The following is a 24,392-nucleotide window of genomic DNA, read 5'->3' on the forward strand; positions in this document are numbered from 1 at the left end:
AGACTTCTGCCAGCTGCTTGTAGAATGTTTCATCTGCCTCTTCATCCTGTTTGGGTGGTTTATAACAGGCTCCCAACAGGATATCTGCCTTGTTGGCCCTCCACCTCATCCTTACCCATAAGCACTTGGCCTTACTATCCCAGTCGTTGAGCTCTGTACAGTCAAGACACACCCTAACATACAGAGTCACCTCACTGCCTCTTGTTCCCTGCCTATCCCTTCTGAAGAGCTTATACCCATCCATTGCAGCACTCCAGTCATGAGTCATTCCACCATAGTTCTGTGACGGCAACTATGTCATAGCTATCCTGCTGCACAATGGCTTCTAGCTCCTTCTGTCTGGGGCTCTTGATTCCCCCCCAACACCAGCATACCACCCCTAGGCTCATCTCTAGTGAGCATGGATTTATCCCTTTCACTCTTCAAACCTAGTTTAAAGCCCTCTCAGTGAGCCCTGACAACTCATGAGTGAGAATCTTCCTCCCTCTTTCAGGCAGCTGAGTGCTATCTGTTACCAGCAGGCCTGGTGCCATGTAAACTTCCCCTTGATCAAAACCCACAAAGTTCTGCTGATGGCACCAGCCTTTGAGACACATGTTCATCAGGTGCGTTCTCCTGTTTCTTTGAGTATTCTTCTCTGCCACCAAAAGGATTGAGGAAAACCCTACGTGAGCTCTTGGTCCTTGCTCCTGATCCTTCAACCTATCACCCCAGTGCCCTGAAGCCCTTTTAGTGACTTTTGGACTTCTGTCTCCAACCCAATCACTGCTAGCCTACATGAATAGTAGCAGGTAATAATCAGAGGGCTGTAGCAGACCAGAATGTTTCCTAGTGCAATCTCCAACCTGGGCCGCAGGGAAGCAGCAGACTTCTGTGTGGGACAGATCCCACAGATATGGTATTGCTTCTTACCCCCAACTCTAATTTGTGCTTGATCAGGGGACTGTGAACACTATCACATGGGTTCCTAGATTCTGAAGGATGCTGCATGCAGGTAACACTTGACTGAAAATAGCAAAAATGCTGCTTTGGGGCTGGTATGGTGGGCTTTGCAAAGAAGTATGACTCCTCTTGTCTAAGGAGCAAGCTTCTGCCCCACTTTTTCTGGACAGCTGTGGTACCCCACTAGCTATGGGTATGTATAACTACACACTGCCACAGATAAGAAACACACCCATGGCTCAGAACAAAATCTTCTGAATTATTGTGGATTTTTGTCCGGACTAAAAATCTTTAATTCTCAACATGGCTACTTCTGATACTTGTCCTCAGAGGTTCTGGGACAGCATGCTTGTTTATTTTCTGTATCAGCTGTGAAACACTTCTCATTTGCTTTTCAACTGCCATGTCATAAGAAGATCCATCTTGAGTTCATCTTTTAAGGCCATTATAATAACAAGCAAACAACCTGAGATAGTAATTAAAGATACAGTTTTACACCCTTTCTGCAAGGGGCTGGAAAGAACAGATTGGTATTTTACCCCAAGAATTTCAGAAACTCCTAAGATGGAAGATGTATTTACCTTGCTCCATCAAGTCTGGTTTTGCTAATGGAGGTTTTAAATTCAGCTCTCACTGTGGGTGATTGAAAACTAGAATGAGTATGCAGAACAGAAGGATTATGAAGAAAAGTACTGAAATGTGTAAGAGGTCTAAAGGGATTGACGTACAAGAATAGATTAAAATTTTAATATGTGTAGAGTAGCTGAACAAAAACTAAGAAGGGATTGATAGTCAGGCAGGGAGTAAACACAATAACTTGAGGCAACTGAAGGAAATTAATCAGAAGAAAAATTAGTCAGAAAAAAAACAGGAAAAGTAGAATCAATTAATTTCCCAGAACAAAAGGGGAATTCCCAGTGCTTTAAGTCTTAAATCCAATATAGAGGGAAAACATAATAGGATGTTCTCTTGACAGAATTCCTGCGTTGCTAAGAGATATTACTTTCTGACTTACTAGCTCCTTTTTATCATTAATTTGTCTGTATATGTAATTAACATTTGGAACAATACCAGAGAAAATACTGCAGTAAATACTGTGGAATACTGTCTCTTCAATTACATATGGACAAAGGAGATGGATAATAACCATGACAAGCTTTGGAAAATATACTGATTCAGTGACTTTTAAGACAATGATGGTAGACTGTAAGCTTAATGGATAATGGACTTAATGGATATTCAAATTAATTTTTTTTCTTCTTTTTCTCCCTACTTTGCCACCTGTACATTGTAATGTTTATTGCTAAAGAGGTTAGTCAGAAACAACCTTTGGTAATATATTGTACCTTGAGAAATATAATTAATTACTATTGTTTCTCCCAAAGGATTAAACTTTCAGATAATTTCTTTTCTAGAGTCACTGATGAGCTGACTGGAAAAATGAAACACTCGAGTTTAATTACCAGTTGAAATTACAGCTTTCTAAGCAGGTACTTCATCTCATACTCTTTTTATAATTGTCTCTTCCTTATGATATAATATGCAGTTTTATCTCCTGTTTTTCACACTGTTAACAATGTCTTACTACCACTTTCAAGGCAAAATGTATATAAGATGACTGTAAGATGACTTAAGTGTGGCTTTAGAGGGCACTCAGTATAGCACAGTGTAATATCTTACAGATGCTTACATACTTTACCAAGACTGGTACAGAAATGAAGAATGGAAATGAACAAGTAAATTAGCTGAAATCACACACTGATATTAAAACTTTAAGGTCTTTTCAAATATTACTTTATAAAATCTAATGCAAATGAGGCAGTGGATATAAACTGCATTATTAGTTTCACTGATACACTCCAGTGATCACCGAATGTACCACTTGAAGCCAGATTCCCAGTGGAGAGACCATACCCTTAGGACCTGAACTTTGCTCTGCAGTGTGAGCATCTTCAGGGTAGGGTCATTTATAACAAAACACATATCAACACTGTTTACCACAAAAAGACTAAAAATGTCAAGAAGTAATATTTTATTCACCAGTGGTTTTATAAGATCCCACGTTGACTTGAAAATATATTGTCTTCTCATTTGTGTTATGTGTTGCCTGGGGAGAGTGACATCTAAAAGAAAGATGTAAGACTGTGCAAGTATAAGGTGAATTCTAAGGATGTTGATAAACCATTTGACAATGCACAGTTTACTGAGCTCAAACACATGCACATATAAATCAGAACTGAAAATCTCAAATACAGTTACTGTTCATCTAACTGGCTTCAAACAACAGTAATTTCAAATTTTTATAATTCTTCCACAAATAAAAAAATTCCATTTTGTTAAATTTTTGCCTGTATATCACTGATTAAGTATCACTTTGCTTTCATCTCCAAGAGGAAAATTCTATGTCCTTTGAGTCCTCTGGAATGCACTTTCTTCTCCACTGTGAAAAGCTCAACCTAACACTGAAGAAACAAATGTCTCTCCAATGTACTGTCTATAAATTACTGCAAATTTCTTATTATCCAGTCGTTCTGGTTAATACACGTTGTCATAGGCCTGTCTCAGTTACCTCTTAAGTTTTACTTTTCTTCATTTGGGATAATAGAGGGGGAAAAAACCAAAACCAAACAAAAAAAAAGTGGTGAAAACAGCTGTAGGAGAAAATCAGGAGAAAATAAAATAAACCGTCCATATACCCTAACCTTTGTCTCCTTGGTTCTGGGAGGTTTATTCCTTTTATTTTGATGGTGTAAAGTTACCACGGTTTTTTGGTTGGTTTTGGTTTGGTTTGGTTTGGTTTTTCTGGTTGTTTGATTGGTTTTGGTTTGGGTTTTTTCTCACAGAAATTATTTCTTAAAGATTTTCACATGTAAACTTTTTGTTTCTCATAGTTGTTTATGTGATTTGCTAGAGTTGAGACAGGGTAAAGGTGTTTCAAGTGAGTAAATGCTCAGAACAAAGAACTCATGGCAAAGGATGTTCTGGGCAGTTCTGTTTGTCATCCCTTCCTGTGTCACTGGTCTCCCCTTTGCTCTTTATTGTATTATGCTTTCAAATACCTGAAGTTTTTATACAGCTTGATTACTAGTACTTTTGAAAGCAAAAGCAACTTTTTCCTTAGCATTTATATTGTTTTATTTTCAGAAGACAGGGGAGATAACATTATCCTGCCCACCAGGAAGGATAATAAAATCTTAAAAATACGAAGATCCAAATTAAGACGACAAGATGCACATTACATATGAGCATATTAAATGTAATAGAATCCTCTGAAACATAAGATGACAACGTATGTTCTATCTCATAGAATATTTTCCACAAAAAATGGGTTACATGCCTATTATTCCTTTTCTTTGTAGACTTCAGATAGATCAGCAAGGACTTTAGGAGTGAAAGCGCTTGAGAGAAAACTCTGCTTAAGATTTCAATCAGTAGTAATTTGTGAACACGGGAACAGAAGAAATGTCTTAGGTCACAGAATGTAATGATCTCATCTTGTTGGCAAATAAAGCCAATAGCCAAAATGCAACACTGCTTCCTTAGGATGTACAGCACCTAAACCTTCAGGTTTAGATTAAAAGTTTCACTAAGCAATGAAGACTTAATAGTTCAAAATAACTTTTAACTAAGAGACAGAAAAGCAAGAACTGGAAATGTGCTTGCTACCTGTTTCCAGTTATAATAAAAAACTGTTTTTGTCTCAGTAGATCATTAGTGACCCTTGAAAAATGAAATATCTATCCCTCCTCCAGAAAGCAAGATATCTATAAGACATTTAGAAAGACGAACTGACTGGAAAAGGTTAAATATAGCCCACATTTTCAAAAACAGAAAAAAGGAAGACCTGGGGAACTACAGACCAGTCACTCTCACCTCTTTGCCCAGCAAGATCATAAGAGTCTCCTGGAAACTATGCATAGGGAAAATGTAGAGGCGATTTGTGACAGCAAACATGGCTTTGCCAAGGACAAATCACGTCTGACAAACTTTGTGGCCTCCTTCGATGGGGTTACAGCATCGGTGGATAAAGGAAGAGTAACCAATGTCCTCTACCTGGACTTGTACAAAGCACTTGACGCTCCTCTGCACAACATCCATGTCTCTAAATTGGAGCGATGTGAATGTGATGGACCACTTGGCGGATAACAAATTGGCTGGATGGTCATATTGATAGAGTTATAGTCAAAAGCTTGATGCCCAGGTGGAGATCATGATGAGTGGTGTTCCTCAGGGGTCAGCACTGTTTAACTTCTTTGTCAGTGACTGACAGTGGAACTGAAGGCACCCTCAGAAATTCTGCCAACAACACCAAACTGTGGGGTGAGGTCAACACATTGGAGGGAGGGGGTGCCATTCAGAGGGACCTTGACAGTTTTGAGAGGTGGGCCCATGCTAACTTAATGAAGTTCAACAAGGCCAAGTGCAAGGTCCTGAACGTGGGTTGGGGCAATTTCAAGCACAAATACAGGCTGGGTGATAAGTGGATTGAGATTAACCCTGCAGAGGAGGACTTCTGGATGTTGGTAGATGAAAAAATGAATTTGAGTTGGCAATGTGCTGTTACAGCTCCAAAAGGCAATCATATCCTGGGCTACATCAAAAGAATCATGGCCAACAAACAGGTCAGGAGAGGTGATTTTCCCCCTCTACTCCAGTCTGGTGAGACGAAATCTGGAGAACTGTGTCCACTTCTGGGGCCCTCTACACAAGAAGGATATGGACCTGTTGGACCAGGTCCATAGAAGGGCCACAGAGATGATCAGAGGTCTGGAGCACATCTTATCTGAAGACAAGCTGTGAGAGCTGGGGTTGATCAGCTGGTAGAACAGAAGGTTCTGGGGAGACATTATAGCAGCCTTTCAGTACCTAAAGGGGGCCTAAAGAAAAGGACTTTTTTTATAAGGGCGTGTAGTGAAAGAACAAGAGGCAATGGCTTTAAACTGAAAGGTAGATTTCGATTAGATATTAGGAAAAAGTTCTTCACCATGAGGATGTTAAGTACAGGACTAGCTTGCGCAGAAAGGTTGTGGTTGCCCCCTCCCTGGATGTGTTCAAGACTAGGTTGGATGAGGCTATGGTCTAGTGGAAGGTGTTCCTGATCATGGCAGAAGGATTGGAACTAGGTGATCTTTGAGGTCCCTTCCATCCCAAACCGTTCTATGATTCCATCTATGACTTTCCAAAGAATCTTTTCCCCTTTTCCCACTTCCACTTGTAGTGGATGAGTACTCATTTTAGGAACAGTTTAAAAGAAAATTAATAAACCAGTTCCAGTCACTGAAGACAGCAAGCCAGGAAATTTTGTCATCCATTTTTATTTGCAGATGTAAGAATGTTATCTGTTAGGTCAAATTAGAGTGGAATAGTTTGCTTTGATCAAATGAGAAATTCTTGGCTGTGAGGACTTTGATCCGCCTCAGGCATTTTCCAGTGTTTGCTCAAAATCCTAAATATGTTGGTGGGTTTTTTTCTTAATCATAAAATATGTCAGACAGGAATGCAACCTTTTAAAAATAATAATGCAAAAACGATTTTTCTTTTTTCCTGCTGTCATGAAATGGCCATGTCTCTCCCCATAGCAGAACCAGTGCTGCAAATGGCACACAGGCTAGGGCTCAAACTCCTTTTGAAGGGAAAATGCTTGCCCTGCATCAGAGTTTAAAAACCCTGACAAAACTGTTCCAGTCTCATCACATCATTTGTGCAAGCAGGTACACCTATCATTCACAAATTAAAAAAAAAAAGTAATTTATTTTATTTATGGTTCATTCTCCTTGGATTTTAATTAACATACAGGGGGTCAGAAGTCTTGTTTATGCTTCAAACAAAGCTGCTTTGCCCCTTTGACATGGTTAGTCTCTTTCAACTTATTTTCTGATAAACATATAGTAGTGTTGAGGCACCCCTTATATGCGATACTTTTTTCTTCTTTCTCTATCTGAGCCTTCCCTCACTTGGAAGATATTTTTTTCAGCAGAATAATTTATCATCACTTTATTACTGGTTTTAATCTGTCATGGAAACTGAATCTATTTCGATTTCTCAAGATACTTACCAGTGAGATGTAATAAAATTTCTGTTTGAAGCCAAGTTTAACTTATTTAGACTATTCTGTTAAATTAACTGAGTAGGACAGACTGTCTGAGGGAAATCTTCCCCTGCCCTCAAAGCAACAAGTATGCTTGCACCATGCAATGCAGGAATATATCATTACTTCCATAACGGAGGATTTATCTGTATGCACAGCTGTGCAGGAATGGCAGCTTATCCTAAATGTGTTATAGGCATGCTAGCTGTTTGTATATGAAGTCTTCCGCTCTGAAAGCAGTTGCTAATGCTACTGCCAGTTCTTGGGCTAGTTCAGATCTCTTGATGCAGATGTTGCAACATATGGAGCAGATTTGCTCAGAGAAATGCCTTTCCTTCCAGCCAAGGCTATTTGACTATGTGATAAGTGGTAGAAGTACAAGCAACCTGCCTGAAATTTTTTAGTTGTGTTTGGGTTTTTTTTATTCTTCATTTGACTTTGGATGTTTTATATTTCATTCTAACGGATATTTCCCACTACTGCGGTCCATTACTGAGCTATGACTCACTGACTCAGCTTTAGTCTATGCCCCATAACACCCTTCTGTTGTTAGTTGTCCCATGGTCCCTCTGTTCCACAGAATTTTTTCCCACCTTGTGTTGTCCTTGAAAATCTAGCGTCTACCCTGTCTCTTAATACCTTCCCACAACTTGCAATAAATGGACAGTACATGGAATATTTTCAGTGGCCTTAGGAGCCAAAGCTACAAATCAGATTTTTCTCCCTTTGAGGTCAGTGTCCTCATCACAGGCCTAAGAATCATGCTCTTTCTGGCCCAATAAACATCCAATTATTTCTTGAAAGGGGACATAGTTCCTAGGCGCTTGCAGCTAACACCCAGCAATCTTTTGGAGTCAAAGGCAAATTTCTGTCCTCCCACTCTACGAATGGCTGGAGTCCAGTCTTGCTGCTTCCAGTGTGTAATGACAGAGGTAACAGAAGTGGTCCCACTAGCATATTTCAAAAGAATCCACACCATTTTTAAGATAAAAGTTTCAGTTTCAAACTCTATGGCAAAGTTTATGTGAATGAACACTGATGTGACAAATATATTTCTCTGCAAACCTAAGCTAAGTACTAAAGCCTCTGAGAAGAGTGACATTTAAGTAAAGCCTTTCTCTTCAGTATTCATATGAGGTACTTGATGTAGATCTCTGCCAATATAAAGCTTATTCCAAGTGTCTCGTTTTCCTAAAATAGGAAGGTTATGTAACTATGTTTTTGACTTTGGATTCAAGTAACTTAAAAAAGATGTGGTGATGTATACCTCTGCAGTGCTTAAGACACTTTCTGAATAATCTTTACATTCTTTAATCTTCATATTACAATCTCAATGTTTCCACTGATTGGTGCCACAGTGGACTGAAAAATCTCTTCATTCAGTAAAGCTGTATCTTATTTTTCAAATCCAAATGTATGCCTGTGGTGGTTCAGCCCCAGGCAGGAGCATGGTCCTTCACTTACCCCCAACTCCCTGCACGGGAGGGAGAAAAAGGAGAAAAAAAACAAACCCCGTGGGCTGAGATAAGGAGAATTTACTACAGGAACGCAGAAGGAAGAGCAAAAAACAGCAGTAACAATAGGTATAGCAGCATATAACAAATTGTACAAAGGAAACAGATCCCCACACGGGCTCCGGACCCCAAACTCGCCGGCCTGGCCCCACTAGGCCCTGGCCTTGGCCCAGCCCGGCCCTGCTGCCTGGGCACAGGGTCAGCCTGGCAGCGAGTGACCCCTTGTTGGGCCAGCTGCTGCCCGCTCACAGCTCCCCACAGGCTACTGGGAAAACCAAACCTATCCGTGCCAACCCAGGACAATGGTACTGTGATAATATTGATTAATACAAATAATTAGTCTAAATAAATATCCATAGAACTCTCATTGACTTAAAACTTAGTATCATATACTCTAAAAGAATGCAAGGAGGGCTAACAGGCAGAAAATAGACCTGAATTTTTAGCTGAATTACAGTTAATTTATGTTTTTCTCAGTACAGAGCTGAAGGGAACAAATTAATTTTCCATTTACTCTTATCATTTGCAGCAGAGTGATGTTAAAGTAGATATATAAGCATTATTTCTGTGAGCATAAGCCTCTAATTAAAAGCTTGCATTATTTATTTGTGATCACATGTACTATGAATAACTCTACAGGATATCTGGGCCTGCAATGTAGGGTGCATAATATTTCTGTATGAGCAAATATTCCGTGTGGAATCTTCTATCGCTACATTCCATGATGCATCTTTCATTCCAAAGCTCCAGAACAGAAATAACTACGAACAGAGATCTTGGAGCTGAAAAAGTCTAAATTCTGAGAAAATGTATACTTGGGATTGGGCCTTTGGACAGTACAACTCATATTCTCCAAGTGGGTGTTTTAACTGTCCTTTACTTTGGTGAAGGAATGGAAGAACTTCCTAACAGTTATACTTTTCAATGTTTACTATTTCCCTTTTGGTAAGCCAACAACACTGAGAAATGCTGGTTCATTGTAGCCATTAGTACTTGATCAGTCAAGAACTTTTTATATTTGGCTGTAACAATTTTTCTTCTTAGATTGCCTTCAGTTTGCAGCACGGGCAACAAACACACTTTTTTTTTTTATATGCATTCACTAGTTCAGACTCTTTTTATGATCTCATCCATGTATCCACGGAACCATTAGAATGATACGGTGAAGGTTTCTGATATTTCCTTCAGCATGCTCAAAGTCATTCTTTCATACCCCATTATAAATTTAGAAAGAAAATAGCAGCTGGTATTAAAATCTAGCAGCAGGATGTAGAAAGCATTGTAGGTTTGTGAAGTTTAGGTGGGACAGACAGGGATCTTTGTTTCAGTGATATGAAAAGCCCTCAACTGGATTGACAGTTTAAGAAAGAGTAAACGAGAGAATTTACATCCAGCTGAAACTATTTTATTTTATTTGAAAAACAGGACCATGGACTCATAACTACTTTCCACAATTTCAGGTTAAATTCTTATTCCTTTTAGCAATATATTGTTACTTAAGTGCATGCCAGTCGATTCAAGTAGGCATTACCCTGAGCTGGCTGAACCCACAGAAGACCGTTCTGCTATGTCAAGAGCAGAGCTATAGCCCATTTACATCTCTTTTTCCTCACCTTTGTAAGTCTGCACTTGTATCAGTAATAATACTATCACACATTTTGCATAAAAAATACATACATAAAAACTACTGCTGATTCCAAACCCCAAACTTGCACATCGCTTTCTATACTTTTAAAATAAACCTTCGGAAAAAGCTCTGCTTCCTTTTTCCTGTAACACTACAGAGTAAAATAAGCAAGACACAGCACAATGCCAAAACGGAGAATGCCACCTGAAAGCATATTAAAGGCAACAAACACATAATTGTGAATTCACAGCAGTGTTTCATTTCCAACAGTTTCCTCTCCTTGAGTGCTAGAAATGACCCACCGTTGAAAAGCTATGGGATTTCTGACAGTGGTAGTGTGAGAGTTCAATGGAGGAATCTGTAAACACTCGAGTTCTATTTCAGTAATTGCTGAAATGAGCATAAAATGCCATTTTTAAAGATTTAGGTTTTATTTTTTTTCTGTTTCTTAAATCCACTTTTATGCAGGCCACAAAATTCTTACTTTTCATTCTCACATAGCACTCCTCACAAATGATGCCACTTTTCAGGAGAGCGTTAAATTGACAAGTTGCAACTAAAGCTCCCCAAAACTAAACACATTGCAATTTATTCAGGGATACAAGCATGTCTCACCTTGTCAGCTTTCTGACTGTTAAGCTGAGAAAAAAGAGGTGCAACTTTCCATTAAAGGTCTGCTTTAAGCCTGGTAGTTAAGAACACAAATATGGTACCTTAAAAATGGCTTCTAAATCCTAGCTATGGACTGCTTAGAGCATTGATTTTCTAAAGTGGTGAACACTGAGAGGTTCCCTTTAAAGTCACAGCTTGGTCAAGGAAAGATAAACAGCTAGTGATTTTTGTGTGTTCAGATTTAGATGCCCATATATATGGGTGCTTTTTAGTATTGCATGTATAGGTGTTTTAATAAAGACATTCTTTCCTTTTCCTCCCCAAGTTTTTCTATGAGGATTTGTAGGCTACAAACTATCTTCCCCAAGTTTTCAGGGTGTCAGATGGTTTAGTCAGCTAAAAAGCCCTGTTAAAAATGTCCAACTCTGAATTCCAGGAGTGTAATCAAGATGAAAACATGCAATAGAAGCATACTTGAGGTTTACTGCAATTTGTTTCCCTTGTTTACCTGATGATCCTTGAGCCTGTTGATATTCACAACAGGCTTAAATGTGCTTTCTCTGAGTAAGCTATAAAAGCTATAGGGTGTGCTTAGCATTTACACAAGCACAAAATGTATCTTACAAATACATGGAAGGGTTTAGTTATCAAAAATTAATAACTTTACCATGATGCAAAGGAGAAAAACGGAGATTCAAAAAGGACAGTGACATGACCAGAGCAAGAGATGGGAAGATTCCTTTGGCAACGGCACTTAAAATGTTAAATGGGAGAGAGTGGCAGGCAGTGGGTACGAATAAGTTTGACGAATCAAATCCAGCCATGCTCAGCTCATAAACATACATGATTTCATCAGTGCAGTGTTTTGAAACCAATGGCTCCCAGAGATGTTGGAGGGGAAGAAATCACATCTTCTAACTCAGTGTGTCTGAGTTTCAATAACACATTAAAAGCGTAGCACCAGCGGGTCTGTACTTCACTGGAAGACACATTTACATTGCAATATTAAATTTCTTCTAAGAACCCTGTATCAAGGACACACAGCACTAATATCTTGATCTCTAGCCCTCGTTACCTTAATGGGCTTAACTTAGACCATTAATTGCATATAATACTGTCCATTGTTGTAATGCTATTCCTCAGTCATGGAAGGAAGATATATGGCTGGCAGCCTGCTAACAGCACTGTTGGCCACAGAAGACTCTTCTGGCTGGTGCTGAGTTCCTTTGCAGTGGGATCAGGGGGACACAGCCATCCCCCTCTCAAGTCCTAGTGTTCAGCAAATATGATAACAGGAAGTTACACTCAATTTTGTGGCCTGGTATTGTTCTATTTTCTAATTAGTTAAGAGTGGATTAGGGAAGCGCTGAAAGAGTTGCAGCTCTTATCTGCAGAAGGTGCCGCTGCTAGTTCTTTGTGCACTGCCATTGGTCTTTATACCCCAGATACCTGCAGCTATGATAGTATTTTCTACAAAGGAAAGAGGCATCAGGGGAAAGAGGTTTAATTAGGCAGAGAAGACTTCCGTGCCTAAACAGTGAAGTAAGTGCCATAATGAAAGCCAATGTAGTGAGGCAAGCCGAATGGACACAATGATCATGTCATGTGTGTAAAATTACCTTGCTTTCCTTGATAAATAATAAAATACAATTTTAACTAACAAAAATCTTAGCTCAATATAAATCTCCCGAAATAAAGATAAAAAGTTGCTTCTTTCGGTTTCTGTTGTTTTAAAATGCTGTCCTGTGCTCTGAGGATATGTCCCACAAGGGAAAGGAAGGTTGCTGTTTATTCATAGTAAAAGGCTTGGTTTTTAATACTGGTGTACAGTCCCTCCTGTTGGCAGTGTTGATAGCTATATTCCAACCAACATTTTACAGCTGGGAAAACAAAGTTAATTGAAATCATTTTGCTGAGGTGAGCTGGCTTTTTTAGATCTTCTGATGTCTACAGGAGACCTCTGTAAAAATAGCAATATGGCTTAAATTCAGAGATTTCCCACCTCAGAAATGTCTCAGTTACATCTACTGTGAATATTATTGATTATTCCAGTATTCAAAAAAAGCTCAGTAAACTCTGTAAATGTGTTATTATTTACTTTGTAAAAACTACTCTAATTTTTTAGATCAAAATTAGCAAAGCATAACAGCAAGGTAATAAAGCAAACAAATTCCATCTCTTTTTGAAAACAAATGAGAAGATTCATTTTAGTGTAAGAGTAAATAAAGGGAGAAAAATGTATCTGAAACATCTGAGGTAAGTGGCAGTAAATTAAGCTACAAGAAAAGCATAAGCCCGAAGCCTCAGAAGAATCTGGCCTTCATGCGTCATCTCAGTCAGTTCAAGAAATAACAGAACTTGCCAAGACAAAGCAGTAGTATGACTTGACAGGCTCTGCTGTATCTGAACCCCAGTCAGGTTTCAAGGTTAAAACCATATTTGTGTTTTCAGAGTTTTTCTTCATAATTTGTAAGGTTATATCTATGAATATTATAATATCTAATCTGAAAATTTCTGATAGATTAGAAGGCAATCTATCATCATCTTTAAAATGTGATGTTAACAGCTTTATAGTTATATTAGGCCATGAAAAATGACTAAAGGTTGCCTATGAAAAAGCTCATTTTTATGACAAAGATAATTGAACCCATACAGAGGAAAGTATAAGCCGAAAATGATTTAGTAAATTTATCATGAAAGTGTGTCATTATATTAATTTAGGGAGAAAATAACTTTTTTTTTTAATTTACCTATCTCTAATGAATTAATCTTTCTCCATACAGACTGGCTAAAAGGACGTCAGAATTTTAATGATGAACATGTCAAAGCTTAGTCTTTAACGTTGTTACATTCTGTTTTAGGCTGAGCAGTTAAAAACAGTATTTCTGATGTGCTTGCAATGTCACATGAGATGAATCTTTGTAAGCCTTTTTTTTTCTTTTTTGAAGAATAAGAGAAAGATGTTTGGGAAAATTTAGTTTAATCAATTTGCTAGCTTTTTTTTTTTTCTCATATCAATGAAAGAGTAAAAAAAGAGTGTTCTAAGAGCACTGAAAATTTCACTTCAGCTTGCATATAAAATGACATAAATTATTCTCAAAACGTGGTTCTTTATCACTACAAGATAATGAAGATGACAGAACAGAATATGAAGAAGGGCATTTCAAGTCCTATTAATGTTTTTTAGCTCTGAATATTAGTTGCAGTGTGCACTGACTCAAAATTTTTCTATTCTGTCAGTGTTTGTTGAGTAATTTATAGTCAGCACTATTAATTGCCCCAGTTATGAAACCAATGAGTGTACCTCTACAGAGAACGGTAATGAGGCAGAACATCGAAAGTACTACATGATAACTAAGCTATGTCAGACCCTGGATCATGTAACTTCTTTTTAAAATGAGTGTTCAAATATAATTAAATGTTCCCTTAGATATTTTCATAGTGAAACTTCATTTTCTTAGTGTTCAAAGACAGAAACACCATTTTGAGCATCCCCATCTAGTGTTAGAACTTCACAGAATTTTGTTAATTTTCATAAGGAACAGGCATTTTCTTTTCTTTACAACTGAGGGTTTTTAAACAATGAGTATGGGAATATCTCATTTGTTTAAAAAAACAAAACAAAACAAAACCGAAACCAAACCAAACAAAAAAAACCCTAAAATTTTATTGAATGTACTGGGTGTTTTAGTGATATTCACTAATGTTGCTATTATTTCTATTTTACTGAAGTACTGATTCAGCCAAAAGATAAATTCTTCTAATGAAAATATAGTTATAAGATCTTCACTTTGGACAGGTTTGGTAAAAGAAGAAAGGCATGTATGTGGGAACATTTAAATTTGAACATGTAAATGTCTGTCCTGGATTTGTCTATGATGGGGTTAATTTTCAACAGGACCTGGGAGGCAGCTGCTGCCAGGATAGACAACCAAACCAACCAAAGGTTTATTTGATAACATACTGACCTCATGGCCACTATAAAAGGGTGGGGGCAGGCCAGTCAAAACACAGGCTGTTGCACTCAGGGTGGGTCCCTGCTGCAGCCTGAGGTCAGGTGGCTTCTTCTGTATTAATTTAGATATTGTTTCATTGCTATTATTGTTGGTTCTTCTCTTGCATTGTTCTATTAAATTCTCCTTATCTCAACCCACAGGGTTTTGCCTTTTTTCTCCCTCCTTCGCATCCCACCAGGAGGAGGCGATGAGTGCGCAGCCCCATGGTGCTCAGCTCCTGGCTGGGTCTAAACCACAACAATCTCAAAAACTCCATAATGCATTAAGGTGAACTGTTGAACAATTAACAGTAGAAAATTGCAGTGGCAGATGAAAAGCTGGACATGAGTTGATAGTGTGTGCTCAGAGCCCAGAAGGCCAACTGTATCCTGGGTTGTGCCAAAAGAAGTATGTCCAGCTAGTCACAAACATAAGAAAGACGTGAACCTGTCGGAATGGGTCCAGAGGAAGGTCGCAAAAATGATCAGAAGGCTCAAACACCTCCCCTGTGGAGAAAGGCTGAGAGCTGGGGTTGTTCAGCCTGGAGACGGCTCTAGGGAGACACTATTGTAGCCTTTCAGTACTTAAAGGGGGCCCATAAGAAAGATGAAGAAAGTCTTTTCAGCAAGGCATGTTGCAAAAGGACAAGGGGTAATGGTTTTAAACTGAAAGAGAGGAGATTTAGGTTAGATATTAGAAAAAAAAAAATTACAATTAGGGTAGTGAAACACAGGAAAAGGCCACCTAGAGAGGTTGTGGATGGCCTCTCCCTGGAAACATTCAAGGTCAGGTTGGACTGGGCTCTGAGCTACCTGATCAAGTTAGAGATGTACCTGCGTTCTGCAGAGAGGTTGAACTAGATGACCTTTAAATGTCCCTTCCAACACAAACTATTCTATGATTCTATATTTCTATACTTTTCATTATAGCTAAAGCACAGTAGAGGGCCTGTTATAATGCACTTTATCAAATTTTTAGGGCTGTTATCCTTTTGCTCCATTCTCCCCTAGTTTGGTAAATAGAACAGAACAAAAAATATCTCTTCGGAAAATGACAGGAAAATAAAATATGTCATCCTACACATGCTTCTGTGGCAGTAGCTGAATGCAGTGTAAAAGAGTAACCTGTGACATCTTAGTGTTCCTCCGCAGACAGAAAACCAATAGCTTGATCAAACCAGATATTAGGACAGCAGAGAACAAGTTCCCAAGAGATAAGGAAGAAATTTTTTACGATGAGTATGATTAAACACTGGAACAGGTTGCCCAGAGAGGTGGTAGATGCCCCATCCCTGGAAACATTTAAGGTCAAGCTGGACAGGGTTCTGAGCAACCTGGTCTAGTTGAAGATGTCCCTGCTCTCTGCTGGGGGATCCGACTAGATGACCTTTAAAGGTCCTTTTTATTCTCTGATTCTATGAAAACAAATTGGTTTGCAAAAATGGCTACACTTGGGCACTGCATTATTTTTTGGTCTGGATGGAGTTGTGTATACAGGGACACAAAAATAAAAGAGTGCATCTTCCATGTACTGTGGATTTAGATCTGACCTTTGTCACTGGCGTACCTAATTAAAAATACATTTTTAACCAAATTACAGTCCATAAAGAAGGAAATATATAAAACAACACAAAAAAACCCCCTCTAAATTCCCTATATATGATAATATAAAAAGTATGAACTTCCTTACTTTAAAGAAGAAAGCCAACCAGATCCTGGGCTGCATCAAGAGAAGTGTGGCCAGCAGGTGGAGGGAGGTGATTCTCCCCCTCTACTCTGCTCCAGTGAGACCCCACCTGGAGTACTGCATCCAGTTCTGGAGCCCCCAGTACAAGAGGGACGTGCACCTGCTGGAGCGTGTCCAGAGAAGGGCCACCAGAATGATCCGAGGGCTGGAGCAGCTCTCCTATGAGGACAGACTGAGAGAGCTGGGGCTGTTCAGTCTGGAGAAGAGAAGGCTCCGAGGTGACCTTATTGTGGCCTTCCAGTCTCTTAGGGGGGCCTACAGGAAAGCTGGGGAGGGACTTTTTAGGATATCAAGTAACAACAGGACTAGGGGGAATGGGGCAAAGCTGGAAGTGGGCAGATTCAGGCTGGATGTGAGGAAGAAGTTCTTCACCATGAGAGTGGTGAGACCCTGGAATGGGTTGCCCAGGGAGGTGGTTGAGGCCCCATCCCTGGGGGGTCTTTAAGGCCAGGCTGGGTGAGGCTCTGGGCAGCCTGATCTAGTGGGAAGTGTCCCTGTTCATGGCAGAGGGGTTGGAACTGAGTGACCCTTGTGGTCCCTTCCAACCCTGACAGATTCTGATCTGTTTTAGCAGAGGACTTTAGAGCCCTAATGGCTCAATGGTTGGACTTGATGATCTTAAAGGTCCCTTCCAACCTAAAGGATTCTATGATTCTATAAATCTAAATCCACAGAGTGGTTGCAGTTGTTCCAGAGCCACAGAATGCTAAACCTGTTTAATTTTTTCTTTTTTGTTTGAGGAGTAAATAAACTTATTCTAATGATATTCTTCAACCATTCAAATTAGTTTGCTCCAAGAAACACAACTACTGAAATTTCTGCATGAGTTGCAGAGACACTTCCATCAATCAAGAAACAAAAAAAAAGGTCATCCTTTATGTTTCATATTAGCCATAACAGTGCTGTTAAATTTCTTTGTTATGGATTAAATTTCTGTATAACTGGTTAATTTTTGCATTTCATTAACTCAGATCTTTATTAATGTCATGAAAAACACATTTCATATACAGCTTCTTTCACTAATAGACTGTCATAGTGATGTTCAGATAAATATTTTCCTTTTTAATCTTGTCCTCAAGTAGATATGAGATGAGGAATAGCCAAGTCAAGACATGAAGATGCTAAAATAATTTGAATATATCCCTTAAATCTATGTCTTCTTTCATAAAGATCAATACAGAGATGAGCAGGAAAACTGTACCTTCATCATTCCTTGAGAAAAAAGAGAGAGTACATAACCTTTCCTCCCTGGGCACAATCTTGCTGCCAGCAGATAAAGTCATGCAATGACTTAATATACTTCAATCTTTAGGTTTCTATGTTTTTTCCAAAGATGCTTTTAGGTGGATAAGCCAGATGTTTGTTTTTAAAGAAATCATACAGACAAAGTGGTCATCATACCTCTTATAGCCAGTCCCGTGAGCATTTTTGTGTATTTTGGGTATCATGAGGCCCTCTGAAAGGCAGCATTGAAGTGTATGTGTATATATAAACTCATATGAATGACAGACTTATTAGCATACCTACTAGGAAGGGCTTCATATCTAAGTAAATTTTTAAGATTTCCTCAAACATTTCAGTCTTGAGACATTATTTATTCTTTATATCTGGCCATAAGTACAAAAGGTCTCACTGGATGACCAAGAATGTTGAAAGAAAAATAGCTACAAATGCTTAGCTTGAAACAAGTCAGTGTGGGTAAGTTTCTAGTGAGCCCTCAAAATGGCAGTGCAGAATAAGTATCCCCCCCGTGACACAACAAAAAGTTCAAGGTGTTTCCTGTCTTGCTTTCCTTAATTTCTTTTTTCCTTTTTTTTTTTTTTTTTTTCTCCTTTATCCCCTCACCTCCCTTCTTCATTACCTGGGCAAAATGAAGGAAAATTGAATTTTACGTTAACTGCAATTACCAATTTTTCTCAAAGCACTTGTTATTTCAGCTCTTTCAATTACATCTGAAATCACTGTAATCACAGTTTTCCCAAGTGTTTTGCTTTTTGTCTTCTCTTACTCAAATCTCATTGTGACAGTCTAGAGAGAGGAAGCATTTGTAGCATTTATTCAAGGTTTTTCCTCTGCTCTTATCTCCTCCTGCTCCAAGGGCAGCCTTAGTAGAGTTACCCAGCAACGCAAATAAAAATGTTTCTTCTGGATTTAGTTCAGACTTTCTATTTGCTTCAGTTTCCTCTTCCCTAATCTCACAAAGTCCTCAGATGATACATTTTAGCTGCATTTCAGATTTCAGACCTTTGGGTCTCTTGTTCCAGTCCAAGACCAGTCACAAAGATTTCTATGCAAACGAATCCTAAAATGCAAATCACATTTCTACCTGGGACAAATAAGAGGAATTAGGCTGAAGTACTATGGATCTGGGCCTAAGTGGCTTTTGTTTTCCATTTGAGATTTAAAGAACCCAGTTCCCTGTATCTGTTCTTAAAGGCTGTATGAGCAAAGACTAGGGTAATGTTGTTTGGAGATAAAGATCTATTCTGCAGAAATGAGTAATGAGCACAAAATGTCCTGTAAATCATGTATTTCCTGCCTTCTGCTTATAACCATATGGACATTAGGGTGGTTCAACTCTTTCTGCAGGTAACTACATTCAACCAGGCATTACACAAAAAGAATCGTGTTCTCATTCTCTCTTCCCTATATATTTTTTTTTTTTCACATGGATCATCCCAAAGCTTTTATAGTGGTGCCATCCTTGGAAAGCTTGCCTGACAAAAGAGGGCACTTTTTTGATACAGTTGCACACACTAATAAAAAGTTAAAGTGTTAAAATAAAGAGCTAAAGTGGGATATTCTTCACATGGTTCAGGCTGAGAGAGGATTGAGAACCCTAATTATAACCCTGTGCATGCTTAGATGAAGAAATCTGTCGTAAATAACTAGCTAAACCATTTCCATGACTTAAGTGTCAGTTTGGTCTTTTTCACATTTCTCTTTTACTCATATTTCTACTCCATGACCAACATTTGACCTTAGTGTGTTTGCTGTCTGACTGCAGAGTAGGGTTAAATTGAGTCGAGAAGGATCTGGGGATCACAGGCTGATGAAAAATATCTGTACACAACAATGAGTACTTTGCTCTTTTCAGCATTTGGTCATTCCATTATGTCAGGAGACAGTGCCTATGGCTCTGTTCAGGCAGTAATGCGTATGCATTGAGTGCAATCTCAGTTGCACTTACGCAATACACGTTGTGGGGTGGGTGTGGGAAACCGATATCTTTGCAGTTGCAGACTGGATGGGATACCCTAGGCTGTCTCAAATTGCATAAAGGGATTGAATCCTTCCTTATCTATCTTATAGGTCCATTCACTATCCACAATTTCCCCTTAGTCAAGAGTTAGAATTTTAAGCTGGTTCTTTTGTTTATATTGCAGTAACACTTTCCTAGTTTTAAAAATACGACTGTTGTTTAAATCTTTTAGTTGAGACTTTAAAACTCACAAGCAACTATCTCTTCAAGGAAAAGGTTCTGCACAATAAATAAACTAGCACAGTGGTTTGGGGGGTTTGTTTGTTTGCTTTATTTCTGAGATACATGAACTAGAATATGCTGGAAAAGACATTAGTCACTTCTGGAGCTTTAGTCACAGTGTAAGCACTATGAAAACAGTACCAGTGTTTTCATTGTGAAGGACTACATAGTCAGTACAGAGCTCAGGACACAAATTATATACAGCCCACACTATGTCAAACTTCGCCACTTCTGACGAAGTTCCAGATTTACATTTACAAACTTACAGACTTACATTAGTGAGTCTTTCAGTGGTAGCTGACACACTCCACAAATAGTCATGTTTACAACAGCTGTTTTAAACCTTGTCTTGATTGATAAGGGCTGAGAATGCTCCTACTAGGTCAAGGTCAAAGCTCCCTCAAAGTACCCAGGCTCTATTGGGGGTAAACAGAGGGTACAGAAGTCAAAACTGAAGCAGAAACTATGCTTGTTCCAGTATCAAGAAGATATTGTGGTGCATGTCAGAGCATGTAGGTGCTTGTTTGACCCTGCTCTCTAAGCCTCTGAAAGTCCCCTCTTCCCTTAGGATTTAAATCTGGTATATTCTGTTTTAGCTCTTCCTCTACTATTTTCTATAAGGTGAATTAATACAAGAAGGACCTTATTAATAAACCATGAATCTGTAGCCCATTACAAACACTAAACAAACACTACAAAGCTGCTCAGGGCTGCAGTGCGGTTCTGCAGGTAGTCTTCTGCTTTGTTATATTTACCATGTATCGATAAAGTATTCAGTGAAGCCTTGTTGTGAAATAAACTCCTTTTAAAGAGAACCCACTTGGTTGCACCAAAGCTGCTCCCTTTGGGCAACTTTGATACATATACATGGAGCGGTGTGCAGTCACAGACAGGGACCAGTCTAAAACTATTCTGAAATAAATCTCCAAAATGTAAACACTGTTAAAATTCAGGCCTGAACACAAACCAGGTCAGTCTATAAGACTGCTGATATTGCACCAAACTGTCTGTCAAAGTAAAGACTCACTGCCTTCAAACTTCTGATTTCAGTTTATCAGCTCCAGTATGAAAGTAATTTTCAGTTTCTTCTATCTCCCCACATTGGGAAGAGAACAAAGGATTGCATATGTTGTATCTGTCTTTCAACTGTCAGTATCATTTAACCATTTAGAGGTACAAATATAGCTTTATATTTGAGACAAAAAAAAAAAAAAATCATGGCTGATAAATAGGACACTTGATGGCAATTTGTATCCTAATAAGAAACCAAAAGATGATTTATGAGTTGAAGTCCTTCCCAATCACCTTTCAGATTACTGAATGCACTGTCATTTTTCATATTTGCTTTGACCATAAAACACAGTATAATTGTATAGAGGTTAGCAAAGTTGTACTGGAACAGAATATTAGCTACAGATTAGATATCTCTTATGGAAACTGGATAAATGTAAAATACATACATATGAGACACAAAGGTAGTTGAGAAAAGCAAGAAAGCCAGCAGTTTAGAAGTCTATATGTGAACTGATCTGTGAAATTTTGAGAGACAAAATAAATTAATACATTTTCTGGAATGTGTAATATTCTTTGGGAACAGGATAAAAAATGTAGTCATTTAAAAGTGTACCACATCAGATCTTTGGAGAAGATTAATTTCTTCTGCAGGAACAAAAGCATTGGCAAAAATGGAGGGTTACAGGAGCTAATTATTATTTTTTAATTCTCTAATTCCAATAATTATATGATGACTAGTAATAGTTATGAAAACATCGGTTACCAGCCTGTTGAGTGGCATGGTGCATTCCAGTAATAGCAACAGTGCGTTCTCCTGTATAAAATTAGTTAAGCTTTCTTAAACCTAAAGTAATTTATTTTAGGAAAAAACATATGGTATCTTGTGAAGGGAGTTTATATAGATGCTGGAGGAAGTGCCATTATGAGCAATTATATCCAGTGTAAAATAGAATATCAGTGTCCCATGGACACTGATATCATGAGGAAGCTTGCATTCCCATCATTTTGGCTGGTGTTACTTCGTAGGGCAATAGAGAAAGAGACATTGCAAGAAGATCTTTACATGCCAGGAGGAAAAAAAAAAATCAATATAAAAGTGACAGAGCAAAGGTCACCAAGTACTGGCAGTCATGCAATGGCTTTTGAATCTTAAATAGGAGCATGAAGAGAAAAACAAACAAACCCCACAGGTTATTGCAGTTCTAAGCCTCATATTCCACCAGTAACAGAGAAACAGGGAAGGTGAGTAAAACGGAAAAAAACGAACAGCAGTTTTCTAGGCACTATTCAAGTTGCCTTAAATTGTATCAATGCAAAGCTGTTTGAAGAAAATGTTTGGAAGTAATTAGTCCTCATGTTAAGAATCTGCAATTTAAAATTTATTGTGTAATGTAGCCAGTGATAAATTGGTTTAGATACAACCTAAACATGATAAAGCTTGGAAACAGTTTTCTTTTCTCAGAGGAACTCTTAGTTTGTTTCTCTACCTTTCCTTTTTGTTTTAAACCAGTTCTTGTTTTGTATTTGGGAAAAAAAAAAAAAAAAAAAAAACCAACAAAACAACTAAACATGTTATAAAGTCCTTCAAGGACAAAAGCTGGAGCCGGTTATCATAAATGTGGCTATCACTTCAGAGACACTAATCTACAGTCACATCTGGTCTCAGTAATGAAATGAAGTATTAATCTCCTTTATTTGTATAAATGAAGTTTTCAAAAATCATCACTGTTATTTTATGTCTTCCTGTAAAATATGTTTGACAAATTGAATTAATTTCCAATTGAAATATCTGTTTTGCTGTAGTAGGTAAGAAAGAACATTTTATTCAATAGGTTAACGACTTGCCAATTGTTTAAGGAAGAGAGAGAAGATATCTGCATGAATCCTGTCTAAAGGATGTTAGCATTTGAAGAGAAATAAGAGCAATTGGCAGTCCAGGAAGGAAGGAAACTTCTTCCTGGTAAATTGTCTGTATTTTCAGGGACAAGAAGAGATTTTGAAGTTAAATAAAAATGTAAGTAATGACAAAAGTATGCAAGGTAGTATTCTCTTCTGTCTAAAAGATCTTTCTCATTAATGTAGTCTGAAGGTGTGTAGCTGACCAGAGGGTCAAGTTCCTAACCATGCAGGGCAAGTATGTGTCTACAATTTGGTACTAATTCTAGGGATTACTTAATCTGACTTTATAGAGGTTTGATTCTGAAATAATCAAAATGCTTTATTTTCTGACACTTCTGCCTTTGTAATGTTTGCTATCGTTCTTTTGTTTTCATAAATGAATTTGTTTTCATAATGGTGTGGCTTCTATTTAGAATGATTTCAAGACCAATGAGTAACATATACGTGCAGGATATCGTATACTTCCAAGATGTTCCTATGGCACACCAAATTTCTGTAATCCACTGCATACTTCTGCACAGATAATTTTTAGAGTCAGTAGTGCAATGTCTAAATATCAAACATGAGTCAGCAACTATTCTCAGCTAAGAAATTCCTCTGTTCCAAGGGAAGTTACACCTAAGGACTCTTGATAGGCCTAATAAAGTTTTTGCTAAAAGTATGCAAAGTGAAAACGAAAATGAAGAACTCTCATAAAGATTAGCTGTTTCAAATGTCTTGTATATTATTTATAGTTCTGAAATTACAAAATTTTATATTTCTGAAATTACACAATGTTAGGAATAACAGCTACATTTCAGCTACATAAGTAATGAGTCTACAAAGCTAATACTAATGTTATGCTCGCAAAGGTTTTGTGATGCTTTCTTTTGGATTGCAGTGTTGTTAAAGATGACATAGTAAAACATATATAGTTCTGGGGGAAAAAAAAAAGAAATTTTGAGACAAAAGTTACATTTCTGCAAAGATATGCCAGGTACATGAGTACCAGATATTTCAGAAGTAATTAATAATATAGAGGAAATTCTGAATATTTTACTGTTATTATTTTAATAGAAACAATAATAACAATTATAAGTGATTTGGGAGGGGAATGTCTGTAGCTAACATTAGATGTATCAAAGTTAAGTGTACATAGATTAATGCATTCTTTATTGCCCCATTTTTTATTATTATTGTATTTCATCTCATAAGGAAACAAAGCAGTGCAATAGGCCAAGTAAGCAAACATTTAGATTAGGGGTTTAAAAGGTAGAATAAATGTACAAGAGAAAGGAAAAGAAAAGGCAGGGATACTACTGTCTCTATTGACTGCAAAGTAGCGGAAGTTTGTATGACATAGACTGCTTTGGAGATATGAAGAGACTGTTTCCACAGAGGAACTGGTCAAGATGAAGCCAGCTGCTCTGCCTTTACATGCAACACAGCTAAACCACGACGCAGATCATCCTCCCATGGATATCTAAGAGTT

Source organism: Merops nubicus, unplaced genomic scaffold (genome assembly GCF_000691845.1).
Source record: "Merops nubicus isolate BGI_N331 unplaced genomic scaffold, ASM69184v1 scaffold694, whole genome shotgun sequence".
Classification (NCBI taxonomy): domain Eukaryota; kingdom Metazoa; phylum Chordata; class Aves; order Coraciiformes; family Meropidae; genus Merops; species Merops nubicus.